Below are 16836 nucleotides of genomic sequence, written 5' to 3'. Positions count from 1 at the left end.
GCATTTGGGGTCATTATTTCTATGTAAAAAGAAATCATTCTTGAAGAGACTTTTCAAAAGCCTAAAATATGGAACCTCTTGCTAAAAAGGACACTATTTAGAATTCATTTTTTTAAAAAAATCTACTCTTGTGAAGAAAGATTTAAAATAAACTTAACCACATCATATACACACATTGAAATTAAGTTGCTGCATTTTTCTTCTAGATAAAAGCAAGCACATAAACTATAATGAGAAGCAAGAGCTATAAATCCCTATGTTCTCTGAGATTTCCTGACAATAAAGGAATAACATTGTTCTTTGTTGAACTATTTCAAGGAAAGAAAAAAAAACAAAAAAACAAAAAACCTTTATTAAAGAGTTTACTTGATGAGACCTGAACTTCTGCTGAGAACTTATTATTAAGTCAGAAAATGTGATTAAAAGCAAAGTGGGCTTTCCACCACCACTTGTCTTGGAAGGCATCTTTTAAGAGCATGCAGCATGTTCTCTTTGCTCTGGTAAACTCTATGAAGAATTGATCTACACTGTAGCTAATCAAGATGCTTTGCTTCACCTCCCTTTTGTCAGCATACAAAAGCTTATGTCAGAAAAGCTTTCTGAGATAATCAATCCTAAGGGGGAAAAGAATAAATCAGGAAGGGAATATCATGAATAATACTTTATTGGACTATTCAAATTCATTGTTTTTAACATTGACATATCTTCAAAGACAAAGTTTCCCCCATCCTGTTTTACAGTAATTGATTTTTAATTACAAAACAACTATGATTAAATCAATTCATCATCCAAAATTGTGTTTCACCATCCTTTCCATCACTGTTTAACCTACTTATTACCAGTTTCCCATGGACTATAATTAACCAGGGTTTTTCAATATTCCCATTAACTTCGGCTCACCAAGGTTATCTATCGTCTGTTTATTATTCACTTTAAAAAAATCATTTCTAAGCCATGAATCATGTTAAGGGAGAAAATGATGGCTGACCATAAAAAGGAATGAAATAACGGTATTTGCAGCAACATGGATGGACCTAGAAATTATCATGCTAAGTGAACTTAGACAGTGAGACACACAGCAGTCAATGCTATCACTTATATGCGGAATCTTTAAAAAAAAAAAAAAAAAAAAAGACATAATGAACTTCTTTGCCAAAGAGAAACTGACTCACAGACTTTGAAAAACTTATGGTTACCAAAGGAGACAGTTTTGGGGAAGAGGGATAGGTTGGGGATTTGGGACAGAAATGTTGTAAAACTAGGTTGTTATGATGGCTGTACTACTACAAATGTAATACAATTTATTGAATTTAAAATTTTTAAAACAGAAGCACACACACACAAAAAGAAAGTGACAGCTGAAATGTATCTTTTTGGAATATACAAAGGGATGACAATAACCCTTACCTACAATACCAAAGTGTTGCTTCATAAAATACCTGACTTTGAATAGAAATAAATTCCAGCCTTATGCTAGTAATGAGTGATAACTTTTAGTGCTCACTCTATTTTTGGACAGACTCTTTGCTAAAGCACTACACATGTATAGACACAATCTACCCAAGAGTATTATGAAACAAGCACTACAAAGAGCAAAGGTATGAAACATATTTTAAATCACTTAGCTAATAAAAGACAATGCTAGGATTTGAGTCTTATATGGGTGAATCCAGAGTTTAATAACTGTAGAGCTCTACTGAAGATAGTTATTATAAGATTCTCCCTTATAACTGCATGGTCTTAGTAGATAGATTAGTGTTTTGTCCAGAATAGGTGGAGTGTCTATGTTTAATTTAGGATTTCTGTAGTTCATCTTCATTACATATAAAACCACATGTTTTCCATAAAAATCTTATTTTTAAATTAGATATTTTTAAATTTCTCAATTGACTTTAAGAGCTGATTGCACTGACAGAGTGATAGGTGCAACTCATCTGCCAAGGACCATAATTTATTCAGGCCAGTCAGCTGGAAAACCATAGAAAACCACTTCGAACTGGCTTAAGAAAAAAGGGATAAATCAACTATAATCTAATTTTTAAAAATAATTTTAAAAAAAGAAAAATTGGAATACACTGGTGTGCATAACCAAACCACAGGAAAGACAGATGCAGGGTGGAAGACAACCAAGAATTTAAACTGTTTCCTCTTAACATCTGTCATTTCTCTGAGACTACTTTTTCAATGCGATATGATTGGCTGGCAGAACCTCTGCGATCCAAAGCTTATATCTTTGTAACCAGAGAGAAACTCTTTTCACCTGCCCTATGTTTAAAAATTCTGGGAGACACACCTACCTCACTGGTCCAGTGTGGGACCTATGTCCACCCAGAGGACAGAGTGATAAGATCAGTCAGGGTTGAGTCATTGCCCATGGCCCTTGCTAAGGGAAGCTAACTAGTTTCAAAGGCAGTGGATTTAAAATAATAAATTTGGTTAATTCATTTTCAAATTTTAAAAAGTTATCTAAATTTTCCATGATCTTCATCATTCTATCATTTGTATTCAAACTTAAATGGTGTCTAACTATCCTTGAATCTCTATATTACTTCTTGAAGTAGCAAAGTCTTAAACGGGAGCATCTGATTGGCTGGAACAGGTCACATAATTTCATGTTACTTTTAAAGGGAAGGGGGAGAGGGAAGATCTCCCACTAGGGATTTCATAGTGGGAGATAGGAACTAGTGGCCAATGATTCTATATAAATACATATTGCCTTCAGTGTATATAGGAGTGGGGTTTGCACAATGAAAGGTGAAACAACCATTATGGAAAACAGCATGGAGGTATCTCAGAAAACTAAATGAACAACTGTCAACTACTTCATGGGATTAAGCCTATTTAACTAGTTACTAACCTTAATGTTTCAATTATTTTCAACTTATTTTTTATATTAAGCTAAACAATTGTACAACTGGTTTGTTTTTGTTTTTATTTCTATTGCCTTAGGAGACTGACCAAAGAAAACATTTGCACAGTTCATGTCAGAGAATGTGTTGCCTATGTTCTCTTCCAGGAGTTTTATGGTGTCTTATGTTTAAGTCTTTAAGACATTCTGAGTTTATTTTTGTGCATGGTGTGAGGGTATGTTCTAGTTTCATTGATTTACATGCAACTATCCTAGTCAAATTTATAGGCTTTTGCACAGCAAAGGAAACCATGAAACAAACAAACAAACAAAAACAACCTATGGAATGGGAGAAAATAGTTGCAAATTATGCAACCACCAAGGGCTTCATCTCCAAAATTAACAACTCATCAAACTCAGCAGCAGAAAAAAAAAAAAAAAAAAAAAGGCCCAGTTGAAAAATGGGCAGAAAATCTAAATAGACATTCTCCCATTCTCCAAAAGAAGATATGTGAATGGCAAATAGGCACACGAAAAAAATGCTCAACATCACTAATTATTAGAAAAATGCAAATCAAAATTACAATGAAGTACCACCTCATACCAGTCAGAATGGCTATCATTGCTGAGTCTACAAATAACAAATGTTGGAGAGAGCGTGAAGAAAAAAATAATCCTCCTACACTGTTGGTGGGAATGTAAATTGGTACAACCATTATGGAAAACAGTATGGAGGTATCTCAGAAAACTAAATGTAGAACTACCATATGATCCAGCAATCCCACTCCTGGGCATATATCCAGACAAAACTTTCATTCAAAAAGTTACATGCACCCATATGTTCATTGCAGCCCTATTCGCAATAGCCAAGACATGAAAACAACCTTAATATCCTTTGAAAGATGAATGGACTAAGAAGATGTGATTATATATAGACAATGGAATACTACTCAGCCATAAAAAAGAACAAAATAATGCCATTTGCAGCAACATGGATGCAAATAGAGATTCTCATACTAAGTGAAGTAAGTCAGAAAGAGAAAGACAAATACCATATGATATCCCTTGTATCTGGAGTCTAAAATATGGCAAAAATGAACCTATCTACAGAACAGAAACAAATTCATGGACATATAGAACAGACATGTGGTTACCAAGAGGGAGGGGGAGGGAGTGGGATGGACTGGGAATTTGAGGTTAGTAGATGCAAACTGTTGCATTTGGAATGGATAAGCAAAAAAGTCCTGCTTTATAGCACAGGGAACTATATCCAATCACTTTGCTGTACAGTAGAAATTGACAGAATATTGTAAATCAGTCTATAATTTTTTAAACATGAAGTTTTATTCAAGTAAAAAAAGTGTACAAACTATAATCGATTTATTACATTCTGATGGCTGTCATAACAAGTAACACTTACTGTGTGATTGTGGCATAATTGAATCTATTTGGGTGAATTCCCTTTGTCAAACAATGATGCACATTTTACAATAGGGTGATTTGTAGTGACTACCTTCACAGTGAAGTTTTTTCACATTTTTCATGGAGAATTACAAAAAAATAATATGCAAGACCAGTGTTATTACTCTTGAGTTCTGCAAAGAGACATCAGCTACCAAAAAAAGTCTCAGTTGGAGTAGACAGAAGATTATAAAGAGAGAATCCTGAAGTTCCCTTTGTAGAAGGCATCACAGGAGATTACATGGAGAGGCCTCTAGTGTTTCCAGACAAAATTCAAGAGGTGGCACTTTGAAGGAAAATCATTGTGTGTTGTGGTCATCTTGAACTCTAAGACTTTTATCAGAGTCAAGAATGCATGAATGTTTCCGATGGAAGAGATGTAGACAGCCTGGGGAAGTAGGTTTATTACTACTCAAGAAGTCAGGTACAGGACTTCAACAAAGAGAGAGTCTGTGGAGATCAGGCATCCAGGAAACAAAAGACTAAAGAGCTGTGGCCACCAGAAGACAGTTCACACTCAAAATAAGGAAATTTGTACATATAGAAGCCCAGCAGCAAATCTTTGAGGACAGCATAAATGACCTACAAGAAAGAATTGACTGTAAACTTCTGCCATATAGAGAGAGCTAAAAGTCACCATCAACAAATAGTTATATGGAATCCACCTAAACATAGGTTACTAGGCAACTTGCTTGGCAGGGAAATTAATTATTCAGTGAGTCTGGGTTTGATAGATTGTGAACAAATGCTAAATTCCTGCTGTTTTGAAATGGGCTCTAAAAAATAGATTGTGTGGTGCCAATTCTCACCTGTGTTCTGGGAACTTATTTCCACTTAAAAGTCAAATTATTAGAGAGGATAAGACAAAACATGGCGATTTCATTTTCCTAATCTATGCAGACTCCTTAGGTTTGCAGTCCAGAGAACTGGTATATAGGATATCATATTCATTATTTTGTTTCTTTTTATCAAACTGCATTACTTGTATAAAGTAAGAAAGCTTGAACTCTCACATCCACAGATATCTCCTTTTGTTGATCCACCTGGCTCTTTGAGTCTTTCTTCACACGGAAAATTAGGACAGTTGAACTAACTTCTTCTCAGGACCAACCCAAGCATGACCAGTATGCTGGATTTTCCAGATATTTGAGCCCTCTCACCAGACTTTCATGAAGGAACTAAGTCCCAATGTCCTGAGGCATTCATTATATGAAATCAATTACCATCTAGAATATTATTGGTCATGTACCATCTCTGGGAGAACTGAGAAAAGTCACTCAAGCATTTTCTGTGTGCTGTGGTTTAAGATAGGGAACCCATATGGAAAAATGCAAACCTCTGCCATGTGTGGGTGTTAGGTGGTAACTGTAGATTGGAAAAGAACTAAAATGTGGCAAAAGCCAGATGGCCTTGAAACAAAATGAAACACAAAACTTCAAGACAAAAATAGCTGGAGAAACTGTTAAATTGTAACAATATAACTTGTAACTTCCCTGTTCCTACTTTAATCACAAATGTGTGCTAAAAATAGAATGTGCTAAAAATAGAAACTACCCCTTTCCCTGTATAACTAGCTGCTCCCTAAGCTGCAGGGAGTCTGAGTTCTCTCTGCTCAATGCTCGCTGCCGTTCTGTTGGTGGATAAACCTGCTTGAGATCTCATTGCTCCAGTCTCTGCCTTCTTCTTCCACACAGTTTCTAACAATGGGCTTCTCAAGATATCTTTTCTCTTGGATAAGAAGATTGTTTGAAAACTCTTATTTCTTTGTATGATTACCTGGCCCTCATCTGCCTCCCATAGCATTTTGTGCTGTATGGACTGTTTATGTTATATTAAAAGGAGTTAAGTTTCCATCTCCCCTACTAGATCTTATACTACCATGCAGCAGAAATTTATTCTTAATCCTTCAATATATACCAAAGAACCCATCAATTTTGGCTAAAAAAAAAAAAATGACGTGACGGTTAACTTTAAATTTCCTCAACTCGTGATTTAGAATCTCAACAACAACCATGAATAACAAAAGGATGCTTGTTCTTCCGCCTGTGTTTTTTTGCTTGTTTGTTTTTTGTTTTTTGTTTGTTTTGCCTTTTTCTAGGGCCGCATCCACAGCATATGGAGGATCCCAGGCTAGGGGTTGAATCAGAGCTGTAGCCCATGGCCTACTCCAGAGCCACAGCAACACCAGATTCAAGCCACGTCTTCAACCCACACCACAACTCACGGCAATGCCAGATCATCGACCCACTGAGCAGGGCCAGGGATCAAACCTGCAACCCCATGGTTCCTAGTTGGATTCGTTAACCACTGCGCCAAGATGGGAACTCCGTGCCTGTGTTTTTTGTTTTGCTTGGTTTTTGCACAAACACGGTCTATCATAGAAAAGTCAGTACCAACAACAGGAAAAGGAACATTCGGCCAAACTGACAAGGAGGAGTAATATGAACTCAACACAGACATAAAAATTTTGAGGTAAAATATAAGTTAACATTTGCATCTCTGCCTTCATAAAACATAGTCATTTATAAATTTACTACAATTTTTGTTTAAGTCTCTTGCAGGTGAGAAGAAAGATAAAAATGAGAACAAGGCTAAGCTGCCAGAAGATTGAGCATACTGGACAAAGAGGGTTCAGCAGAGAAAACCTCTGATATTTTGATTTATGTTCCCAAACCATCTAGAGTAATATGTAGGTATGAAATCAAAATACAAAGGAAAATAAGACAGTTTTCCTATTAGACTGAATACATTTTTTTTTCTAACAACAAAATGCAACTTATGCCCTAAATGTGATTGGAAAATAGAATCCATTATGTATATCACTGAAGAAACAAAGCAAAAGAGAAATAATGGAATTCAATTCTAGACTCAATTTCTATCCAAAAGCTGTGCAAATTCAGAAAAAAAGAATATCACTTAGCTTTTCTGAGACTACCCTTTGCCTTTAGTAAAGTAAGTAGCTTTATGAGGTGACCTATCCTTTCTTCTTATCCTAAAAACTACAACTCTAAGAATGTGTATTTAAAGCAATTTAAAAAATCACTTTATTTCTAAGAGTAAAAAGAAGACAGAATAGTGTGTGTCTTGGCAGAATTTGTCCCCCCAGTAAAAGTAATCCTGGCAATTGGGCTGTCTAGATATACCAGCAACTCCTGGGATCATGCCTGCAGGCTTGGAATAAAAAAATACTGCACATGGGATGAGATGAACCACCTGTGCTGGTTTACACATTAAATATGCAAAAAGACTTTGGTAACTATATGATTATGCTGAAACACATGACAATGTAACTAGTCAGTGCTCAGAATACTCAGGAAGACTTTAAGAGATGCATTTTTCAAAAAGATATAAGATTTGGGCAAATTACATATTAAATAAATAAAATATGTCAGATGAGACATGTATATTATGTATAATGTGACATTAACTTTTATATGAGCTAAAATATAAGGATTCTGTATATATGTGAATGGATATATATATGTGGTGAGAAATATATTAAATTTTATAGCTTTATATATATAATTTATGTTTACACATGTATGACTATGAGTATAAATTATATATAATATATACCTCTATATGTACGGTACATTTTTTTCTTCTTCCATGTTATTATGACAAGTAAACTTGTCTCCTATATATCAGAAAATCCAAGAAATAGGGACTTAGGGTCACAGAAGGAATTCTTTGTCCTTTATAACTGGATTCTTATGTCTCTTAACCTTCACATTGATCCAGTGTACAACTTGCCAGATATTTTCCCCAAAATATTACTTTGCCTCTAAAACTTTCAAAGCCCTAGCTTACAGGAATATGTGATGATTAACATTAAATGATATATGTAAAATGTTTAATGTGGTACTTACCACATAGTAAGTAGTACATTAGAATTAACTATTTTTACATATCATTGCCTACAAAACATCTGTCAAGGTATTCAGCTCTTCATCACCATTCTTTTAGAATGCCTGTATTGCACAACAATTAAGAGAACTATAGCCAGACTGCCTAGACTCAAATCCTTGGGATTCAAAAATGTTACCCTTGGGGAAATTGCTTAACCTCTTTGCACTTCCATATCTTGATATACATAATTTTGATGATAATATTAGTATCTACTTTGGAGTATTATTGTAATGATTAAATAATTGATGTATACAAAGCAAGTAGAGGGCAAATTAAATATTCAGTTAATGTTATTACTCAAAACCTCCCATGATCGCCCAACAAGCTTTGCCTTTCACTCTTAGTTTCCTCTAATCCAAGCCAATTTCTATTCTTTGTGCATATCCTCTTCTGTTTTTCCACTGATATGTTCAACCTCTTAGACTGTCTTTAGTCCTATCCCTTCTAGATGAAAGTTCTTAAAAACCACATCTTTTCCATAGTTATATATCTAAAATATCTTTCACACAGGAATTTAACAAGTATGTGTGGAAAATATATCACTATTATCAAACCGTCATGTATTTCAGTATGACATTCTATTAGTTCATGATATTCCTAAACACTTGAATCTTTTTTTCCTCCAAGTCAAACTATTTTATTTTTTTTAATATCATGATTTTTATTTTTTTCCATTATTGCTGGTTTACAGTGTTCTGGATGGGGTACTTGGGGTTAATAGGTACAGACTATTGCCTTTGGAATGGATTAGCAATGAGATCCTCCTGTGTAGCACTGGGAACTATGTCTGGTCACTTATGATGGAGCATAATAATGTGAGAAAAAAGAATGTAAACAGTTGAATCTTGAAGTAATATGTGGTAATAACAGATGTGAAAATGAATGTATAATCCATTGCCTGCCCTCTTTTTGAACAATTTCTCATTTGTATATGAATAAATTATAGCATTCACTTATGAATCAAGTAAACAATTTATTCCACTCACAAAAAAAAAAAAAAAGACTCAGACAGGGCTTTTTTTTTTTTTTTTTTTGGCTTTTCTTATAAGAATTTCAGTCTTTTCTTTGGTCTATTAGACGCATCCAAACCTCCTTTTCAAGTTAGGTCTGTCAGTTTATAACAGAGATGGTATGGGTTTTGGTTTAGGTTGGTTTTTGTGTGTATGTGTCGTTTCTTTCCTTTGTAAAGAAACAGGGTGAGTTTTTATGTATTCTTTTAAAAAGTTAAAGGTGCCTGTGGTTAAAAGAGAGAAATATCTCATTTAGGTTCTCTGTACATGGTCATATTAGTTTCCCAGGGCTGCTGTAAAAAAGTAGTGCAGACAAGGTGGCTTAAGACAACACAGACACATTACTTCACAGTTTTTAAGGTTAGAAGCCTAAAGTCAGCATGTCAGCAGAGCCATGTTTCCTCTGAAACAAGGAGGGGGAGATCTTTCCTTGCCGTTATCTTTTAGTGATGGCTGTTGATCCTTGACATTCCTAGATTGGCAGCTGTTTCACCCCATTCTCTTCCTGTCATGGCCTTCACCCTGTGTCTTCACGTGTGTGGTATTTTCCTCTTCTTAAAAGAACACCAGCCATGTTGGATTAGGACCCGCACTAAAGATTTCAACTTAATCTGATTCCATTTTTCAAAGCCTCATTTCCAAGTAATATCACATTTATAGGTATCAAGGTTAGAAATTATTTATCTTTTGGGGGGACACAATTCAACTCAACACAGGAAGGGGTCCAGAACATGCCACTGTGGCATAAAAGTTGTTTTAAACTGAAGGGCATTTGAATTCCTGAAATCCTTTATATGCCTAAAAGTTGAACCTCCCAAAAGACGTCAGAAGGAATTCCTCATAAATGCCCTCCCAGGAAGCAACTCTAATCCTAAAATGAGAAGTCAGCACCACATCTAGCCATTGTCTCAAAAACACTGTATCTCCCAATTATTCCCTGAAGGGCTCATTTATCTTTCCTAAAAGTTATTTGTTTCCCTTTAAGTGCCCTTATTCCCCTCCTCATCACATATTAAGATGGTATATAAGTCCCATATTCAAACTACTACTTTGAATCACATTTCTTTATGAACTCCCATATGTATGGATAAGTTTAAATTTGGTTTTTCCTTCCCGTCTTTTGCTGGCTCTCAAAAATAGAACCTAAGAGGGAAGAAAAAAAAATTTTTTTTTCCTACTGACATACTGGTGAACCTATTTCTGCTTAATGATGAGCTACATGGAGTTTTTCATTGGTCTTACTACCATGGAATTGAAGGGTTACTGACAGGTCCAATGTGTAAATAAAGACCTCTTTAGTACTGCTAGTACTGCCCTCATCTTGTTCCAGAATATCACTAAAGCTAAAAACATGGCGTGTGATAGCACTAACATCTATTCTATATTATGTTGAGATTAGCCTGGTAAAAAGTAATTTATCTGCCAATTTTGAAAAGATTAGACATTTCTAGTAGATACCAAGCGAAAAAACATTAGCAGAAACATGACAAATGTACTCACACAAAATCTGGAAAGACTATATAGTCACTTAGCATTCAAATGGCTATGCAAGGTTAGTTAAGGTACCCTGATTATCCTTGTACATGAATTAAACATTTTGTCTTTGATATCCACCCTAAAATCCTTCCAAGAAAATAAGAAAACTCTTTTTAGGTATCCAGATTCATCATTACTCCTTCAGAATAATCTAGCACCAGTCAGAATTCCAGAATCCTCAAATCTAATGACCACTTCTGGTAGGATTCCTTGAAAGAGCCCCAGGGTACATCAAAACTGTCTGCTGGTCTTTAAGCTAGAAAGAGAGATGAAAGGAGGAGAAAAGGAAGACATGGTATGTCAGTGACATTCAGACATCACTCCCAACCGCTATTTCTATCGTGTCGCTAATATAGATTTATTCAATCTAAAAACATACAGGGTTGCCTGACCATGACCCCTTGAAAATATCCCACTAAAACGATAGTAGATCAAGTGAATTTGAACTCCCAGAATGGACATAGCTATAAACAATCATCAGTCATGCTACTTTCCATTTCATTAAGATTTGGAAGCTTAACAAACTCAAAGTCCATCTGGTTCAGGGTCCCTAAAGCCAAAGAAAGATGCATTCTAAGCATCATCCAGTGATGAGATACACTGTTTTCCCCAAGAGATAGCCCAACTGTCCTCAGGTGGATGTTGTCCCTATATTTGAGACCATCCTTTGCATTCAATGTGTCAGGATAGTTGGCAGCATGGTAAAGAATACCCGTTTTCTACTCATTTTTATCATATTCTTTGCCTCAAAAAATTCACCTTGACAATGCTCTCTACCTCTAACTTCCAGTGCAGAACACGGCCCCCTACACACGAATTCAGTGAACTAATGATCTATTTGTATTTAAACACTACATCACTATGCCACAGAATGGGCATGTCAGGGCCACACTGTGCTACTGTACTCAGATTCTTTCCTCAGTGTCGTAAATATGTATTCTTTAAACTTAAAATAAAGCAGACTTGGAGTATGGTTCTTTGTAAAATCATGGTATAGGCAAGGCTGGACTCCTGAGTTTAACCCCAGTCTTCCTGTTCCATTATGTATACCTTTTCAGAGCTACCTGATGTAGCTTCATCAATTTACCTTCAATAAATGCACAACTATTTTTCAAAGAAATTATTTGAAGTCACTTCTTCATTGAGATTCTCAAGTGAAATCTCTAGAACAAGAAATATTAAGTGAACTAATTTCATTCTTGTGGTAGGAAAACACATCAGGGTAAGAAGCCTCTTTTTAATGAATCAATTACTTACTGTTTTTGCTGGTTGCTTAACATGTATTGTTTTTCATAGCCCTTACTGCATGTCATTAAGGATAGTTACATTTTGCCTGCATTTTTTTTTTTTTGACTGTAGCATTCAGTGGCTTGATATGAGATCTCAGTTCCCAGACCAGATCACAGCGGGGGGGAAAGCAGCAAATCCTAACCAACAGACCACCAGGGAACTCCCTATTTTGCCTGAATTTTAAGGATAATGAGACTGATAAAGACAAAGAAAAGGTCAATATTTTGCCCAATATTACACAAGTAAAACATAGAAAAATTTGGGATGAACCTGGGTTTATTAGATTTCAAAGCTTCATTATGCTATGGTGCATCCTAAACCAATGGTTCCCAAAGATTCTTGGCTGTGAAAAAAATCTTCAGATTTTCAGATCTGATCCAAGTCACATACCCACAGGATAAAAAGTCCATAGTATGAAACTTGGAAACCTGCATTTAAAGAAAAATCTCCTGATCAGTTTTAGGGTTTTGAAAAGTATAAAAGATATTGTGGTTATCCACAGCACTAACTTATTTTATGATTAAATATTATCTGCATAGTAAAAAGAGCTACGGTTTTAAGAAAGTTTGATTTCTATTACAAAGTATTAATCTATATCGAGAACTCAAATAGGTAACTTGATTTATGGTAGTTACTAGAAAAATTGTTCCATATATATTTCAAAAATTAGCAGCCAGATGCTGATTGTTTTAGAGAGGAGGAATTGTTTTCAGAGTCTACATTATAGAACATAAGCAAATCAACAAATACCTTGATCTACTACCAGTGACAGTTATTGTGCAATCATTTAATTCATGATCTATAAATGTGTTTAAGTCTATAAAATAAAAATTAAGTTTTCACTACTTAAATGCAGAACAATTCACTTCATGACTAAAATAACTTAATAATTTACCTATAAATGATGTATGAAAGAGGTCTCATACCAGTTTCTATGTGGAAACTGGTAGTAGCAGTGGTTGATGTATCATAATAGGACTTTCATTTGCAACCCAACCTTCCTCAAGTTATACACTCTTCCTAGGATGTAAAGTAATCCATCAGCTTCTATTGCCATGACAAGTCAATAGAAATTTAGCAATATGTATCACCTAATTTTTGCAATCCCATTAGGGTAAATTCTCAATTAAATCTAACAACCTGTATTTTGAAGAATAAGCAATTATTTGCATAATTTCCCCTAATTTTTTTTGGCTTATATAACAACTTTAAGTTTTTTGCCCTTGTCTGTTAAATAAAAGTATTCTTGTTAACATGTTATAGATGTTTTAAGAAATTCTTATTTAAACTAATCATAAGTTCTTATCATTTTTTTGTCTGCACCCATGGCACATGGAAGTTGCTGGGCCAGGAATAGAATCTGAGCTTTAGCTGAGACCTGTGCCACAGCTGTGGCAGTGCTGTGGAAAGTAACATAATGTCTTTTACTATCAAAGGAAATCTTGGTTACTCCATTTTGCTCTGGTTTCAGCTTAAACGCCTTCCTGCAACCCCCCTCCTCTTTCCCTATTCTCCCAGTAACAATTTGTTTCAAATTAGCCAACCGAGAAGAATGCGCACCCTGACCTGACCAATGGGAAGGGTACAGGTACATCACCTGTGTTAGGCATAAATAGGGAGTGTCTTTTCTTTGCACTTGCTTTTTGAGCACCCGCGCCCTTCTGCAGACTTGTGGAGATCTCCCCATGTTCATGTGTCTTATTTTTTGACACTGATGATCCGAGCTATGTCCCAACAATGCCACACCACCACAGAGACAATGCTGGATCCTTAACTGGCTGTGCCACAGCAGGAACTCCGTAAGTTAATATCATTAAGCTGTATCTTAACACCAACTGATTGAGAACCAGAACTCCCTACAATTTGATGTTGTATATATTTGTGACATTTGTCTCTCTTTGATGAATTAGTTCATAGATTCGACCATCTCTATTTAAGTGTCACCTTTATTTTATATACATATATATTTTTCTGAATCATTTGACACCATGGCAATATAGAAAAGTGGCATCTGAATTGAAGATTCAAATCCCAGCTCTACTATTTACAAATATTAAACAACTTGCCTGAATTATATACATTGATTTTCTAATATGCAAAATAGAAATAAACATAATAACTATGTTAAAGGGTGATTGTGAGTATTAAATTAGGAATACATGAAGTGTTTAGAATAGGGTCTGGCATATGGATAAGCCTTCAACATTCAATAAAAATTGTCTATAAAAAAGTATAAACTTTCATTATAATATTTGGGTTCTTTTCTAATTTAGAGCATATATAAAAATATTTAATTAAGTTTACATTAGTTGAGTCATAAAAAAGAATGAAATTTTGCCACATGCAACAACATGAATGGACTTGGATGGTTTTAGGCTAAGTGAAATAACCCAGACAGAGAAAGATGAATACTGTATTACATCACTTATATATGGTTTCTAAAAAAATAGAACAAACTAGTGAATATAACAAAAGGAAGCAGACTCACAGATATAGAACAAACTTGTTTTTACTAATGTGGAGAGAGAAGAGTTGAGGGATAAGGTCACAGTAGGCAATTAAGAGGTACAAAATTTCTGTATATATTAAATAAGCTACAAGAATGTATCATACAACACAGGGAATATAGCCAATATTTTATAGTAACTATAAATGGAATATAACCTTTAAAAATTGTGAATCATGATTTAAACCTGAAACATAATATTGTACATCAATTATACCTCAGTAAAAAATTACATTAGTTAACCTAACCCTGAAAGATTTTGATTTATTTGTCTATGACAGATTGTATTCTTTTGATTTGGTATTAGAAGTATTTTCTATCAAGGATGTAGGGTATCTTTTCAGTTTTTTGATTTTGCAGTTATTCCATATTTCACTCAATCCCCAGACCATTCCCAGAAGTAGAGCCCATTATCAGAGAGAACTAAGTTTTTGGAAGGAAATTATAATAATTCTAAACAATTGTTCTTTCTATAACATGTGACAATCAACAAAATGTTCTCCCATAAATTTCCTTGCTTTTGATTCCTAGAGATTATTTTCTTCCTTTGTTTTAAAGATGAGGAATCTGAAGATTAAGTGAAGGCATTATTAAAACCTGTCTTTTTTTTGGCTCCCATGATTTTACCTCTTCATTTTGCTCTTTGGGAGGATCAATTAGCATTTTTATCATCCAGTTTCCTTGGTTGATTTACAACTGCCCTTTTTCCCCTTAAAAATCAATAAATGCAAATTCTGTTTATAGTAATGGTGAATTAACATATAAGAGACCAATTTATCTGCTGAAAAAGAAAACTAAAATAGATGTGTTAAAACTTTAAAACCAGCAAACAAAACTGGTTCAAAAACATGAGAGAGCTACCAAGGCATCAAGGACCTGAGGACGTGAAATCCAAGGAAACGAAACATAAGAAGAGGGCATAATATTTATCTTTTACCTACACATGGCTTGTTGCCAGAAGGTTAAAATGCCAAGTAAGAAAGGGTGGTTAGAAGGGCAATTAAGACACTTAGAAAGTTACTAGAGCTTTTGGCAGTCATATAAGGCTGGAGGAGACAAAATCTGTAGTTTATAGCCAAAAAAGAGATGGGCCACTGGTAAATACCAAAAGTTTTCAGTGTGAACCTTAAGTAAGAGTAAGGGTAAGCTAGAAATGATCCTGTAGATCTGTCCTTTTAAAAATTGAAACTGAGTTGTAAGTCAGTGGAAATCCATCATCCTCCATTCCAACACCCTGCCAAAAGTAAAAGTGATCCTCTTGTAGGAAGATAACATTCTGAATCTAGATAATTACGTCAATGTCATGTCTTAAGCTTTAGGAAATTTTTTGTGTGATATAAGGTTATTGGAATTAATTTAAAGAAAACATTGAAAACTGTCTTCATGCTTATTCTGGAAGCATACAGTATTATGAAAAGAAGGAATAAATAAACACAGGTAGCTCTTTCAGAACAAATGGATAAAGTCAACTATTATTTGGATAGGTAAGTGTTTATCTATAAGAGAGGATCCTGAGATTCATGGGGATGTGTGCTATTCCATTTTGAAACATTTTTATCATCATAGCTTTCATAGTTGACTACATAAAGGGTCTCAAAGAAAGTATACCATCCCCAAATAAAGCTTAGAAAGCTTCTAACGATTGATCTTTTCATTGTCAAACTTCTTGAAATGGAAGGTTTTCGTCTTAAGTTGCTACAGAGCTAACCCTGATAAAATAATAGCAAGAAGCAGCTACCACCCCCAAGGACTGGAGCATATAAAAGAAAAAGAGGTGAAGTTACAAGATATCAAAGGAGGATCCCACATAGTTGATCCCAAGAGTTCTAAGGGGCCAGAGCTTCTGAACTGCTGTTAGTACCTCTCAGGGGACCTTGCAGGCCTGGCTGGAGGAAGCTGGAAGCAAGAACAACTGTGGCCACAAAAACAATGTTGGCCTCAATAGGCCAACAAGAAAAAAGTATCTTTTCCCTTCTTCTCTCCTTCCAATATCCCTCCAATTTTTCTGTTTCCTGAATCCAATGGAAAATCATCTAGACAAGAGAGTGTGGATATGTAGGTTACAGAATCCCAGCCTCAGCATCAAAGTACAGAATATAGATCAGTAAAACTGGAGATTGAAAGAGATGGGGAAAAAAAAAAAAAAAGATTAACTAGTACACAACCAATCTAAATAAGGAGAGATAACGTTTTCTACAATGTATTTACCACAAACAAACAAAGAAACACACAGCAATCAATTTCACCTGCTTGGACTATATGAGGTTCTAGCTGCC

This window comes from Sus scrofa, chromosome 15 (assembly GCF_000003025.6).
Source record: "Sus scrofa isolate TJ Tabasco breed Duroc chromosome 15, Sscrofa11.1, whole genome shotgun sequence".
Classification (NCBI taxonomy): domain Eukaryota; kingdom Metazoa; phylum Chordata; class Mammalia; order Artiodactyla; family Suidae; genus Sus; species Sus scrofa.
Note: the sequence above shows the minus strand (reverse complement) of the source record.